The sequence below is a fragment of the Pygoscelis adeliae genome, unplaced genomic scaffold (genome assembly GCF_000699105.1).
Source record: "Pygoscelis adeliae isolate BGI_AS28 unplaced genomic scaffold, ASM69910v1 Scaffold21, whole genome shotgun sequence".
NCBI classification, from domain to species: Eukaryota; Metazoa; Chordata; class Aves; order Sphenisciformes; family Spheniscidae; genus Pygoscelis; species Pygoscelis adeliae.
Window position 1 is genome coordinate 4,738,585 of NW_008824243.1, and position 3,262 is coordinate 4,741,846.

Sequence of the window (3,262 nt, forward strand, 5' to 3'; positions counted from 1 at the left end):
CCCTTCAACGAATTGCCTGATTTTATTTTTAGCTCCAGTAAGAGTTTAACATCCATAGTGTGCTGTGAATGTTCCAGAGTGTAACTATGCATTTCATGAAGAAATTGCTCTATTGTAAAAGCGGTGGGAAGTAGCAAGCCATTTTTACTGATGATTTTCTCACTTTACATCTGTGAATGCTGCATTAACAACTGCAAGATTCATTAGAAAATTTAAGTACCAACAACTGCCAAAATAAGTTTTGACAGGTTGTGTGTACAAATGGAGTCTTCAGCATCTTAGGATGTTTGTGAAAACTAAAAAAGGGACCCCTCTTTCACAGCAGGACAGCTTGTGAAAAATCAGACCAGAGGGCTTAACTGTATTATAAACACATCACAACTGTGGGTGGGGGAAGCTTATTCTTTGAATTGCCTGCATAGAGAACCTTGTTTTAAAGTTTCATACATGGCATGACATTTCACTGGAGTTCACATGAACAAACTACCTTCTCAAAAGGCTTTTTTTTTTTTTCCCTGAAATTAAATGTTTAGGTGTCGTATACAAATCATGAAGTACATGGTATAATTGGGTAGGTTTTCATCATGCAGTTCCATTTTTTTATACATATAGTAGTGGAGTCAGCAAAGGTGTTTTCCACCCAAAACATTTTTAGACACTTGTTTCTCATAAAACAAATCTGCATTGTTGTACCGGGCATCAGTATCTTTCTTCATTTTCATTCCTGTTTTGTTTACTTGGCCATTTAATACACTTCTGGCTGACATTAAAGGATGTGGTAGAACTCTTAATAGTTTCCTTTGACTGCAGACACAAGGAAGAAGAAAGAAAATACATTTGTGGAAAACACCACGAAGAGAAATCAGGCATACGTGTAGAACATAAAATCTCTTAAAATACATCAATGCAGATCCTCAAAGCAGTTTTCCTCGTAGAAACCTTTAAATAGACATCACGTTGAGCTGGTGGTCATGTAAAAATCCATCTTGAGCAGCTTGAACATTGGAAGCTGGCACAAGAAGGCTAAGTCCTGAAAATAGCTGCCAGCCTTCCACTGCTCCCAGGAAGATCTTTACCCACTTCTGGCTCTGGTTGGGCAGAGAGGGTGCTCTGAACCTGTTTCCTGGTCTGCTTCTGAGGACAGAGTGCTGGCCTGGATGGCATTTTAACTTCTGCTCTCAAAGATAAAAACTCCCACCAGTCCCAGCCTCTGGAAGGGACCTTGCAGTTTCTCCTTACTGCTGTCCAGAGGGAGAGCAGTAGTTGGGACCTGAAAAAAGGCTTCTCCCAGGGCCCTGAGTAGCTAAAACGCTGAGGACAGAAGACGACCTCTTTGTGAGCTGCATAAACATCTGACTCGGGTTACACTCCAGAAACCACAACAAGATATCAAGTTTATGGGAACCCTTTAATACAGTTCTTTTTCTAATACAGTAGTTGTAAATTTGCACATGGGATAAAATAAGCTGTAAAAACGACTTAGATAATTTTGGTTTGCAATTTAACCAATATGCTTTAAACTTATTAACATCATTTTGTTTTCTGGCTAGTAATCCTTTTTTTCAACACTGGCATATGCAGAACTGGTTGTAATCTATACAGTATTTATAAAGTAAAAAAGCTGTTTTCTTAAAAAAGCATCTGCTGTTTTGACAATATGTCTGAAAAAAAACCCCAACCTTTAAAAAATGGTAACTAAAGAGTTGGACAAGCCATAATATATCTAGCTTTTGTCCATGGCACTCAAGCATTGGCTGAGGGGAGACCTCATCGCTCTCTACAACTACCTGAAAGGAGGCTGTAGCGAGGTGGGTGTTGGTCTCTTCTCCCAAGTAACAAGCGATAGGACGAGAGGAAATGGCCTCAAGTTGTGCCAGGGGAGGTTTAGATTGGACGTGAGGAAAAATGTCTTTACTGAAAGAGTGGTTAAACATTGGAAGAGGCTGCCCAGGGAAGTGGTGGAGTCACCATCCCTGGAGGTATTTAAAAGACGTGTAGATGAGGCGCTTAGGGACATGGTTTAGTGGGCATGGTGGTGTTGGGTTGACGGTTGGACTCGATGATCTTGGAGGTCTCTTCCAACCTTAATGATTCTATGATTCTATGATAAAGCAAAAGCTCAGAGATACATAATCTCCAAGGTAATTCAATCTGAGAGGAGGGTAATTCTACTTGTGTATAAGGCCAGGGGCCCAGTGCTTAACCATCACCAATCCTTTCTTGGCATTCATTTTTCAAATCAAAATAGTCGAGAAGGCTATTGACTTACATATTTTTCTAGCATCATAAAGTTATATGGCCTAAGGTTAAAATAACAGATTGGGGTTGGAACAGCACAAAGACATAAGTCTGAGTTTGGAAGAGGGAAGAATGCATCAGGGTAGGAATGTGCATGGAGCAGACTGGAAGGAGGATTTAATTTCATCAGTGGAAATCTGGTGGTTCCACATTATTTGTGTTTTTCAGTGTTCTGAAACCAGCTGAACCTGCAAGAGACCTAAAAAGACCAGTTAAGACAGTGGATGAACTAATTAAATCATTTATCTTTTTGTTATTGCTGATAATCCCACTATGTCAGAAAAAGTATCCTCCTCATTCGGTACTAAGGAGGTTGCCCAAGTGAAATACTGTGTAAAATACAGATTTGCAAGCGAGCCATCCATTCTCTGGGGAGAAGACACTGTAGGTGCATATTATGGCATTTTTTCTAGTTAGCTTTGAAACGGATTTTGAGATCAAGAGCTTTTTAAAGGAGAAATGGAATTAATTTGTCATATGCCTCCAACTGTATATCATAAAAGTTGCATTGATTAAGAATATTTCTTGTTGCTAGCTCATCAACCACTGGATTTGCTAATACTAACACAAGAAATACAGAATTACTGGACAGGGAATGGCGATGGAAGTTTCACCTTTCCAGTGCTGTACATTCAAAAAAGTATCAGCAAGACAGTTTTTCTCGGTATAACAGAGATACCAGTGCAGCACGAAAGAGGTAGTGACATGAATAGTGACACTGAATTGCTTTAACGTTTACCAGGAGCAAGACCAAAGACGCTCCCGGAAAACGCTTTTCAGGAAAACCTCAGGCAAAACTGAACTGCCGGGGCTCAGGTGTCCCTCCTGGTCCCGGCCAGGGCTACAGACTGTAGCGGAGTTTCTCGTACAGACCGTAGGCGAGAGAAACATTTTAACGTTTGCCAGAATTTGGCACTGCCAGCAAAAAGAAGAGCCCCCTGCCCTCCCCTTTCCCAGAGGCGCA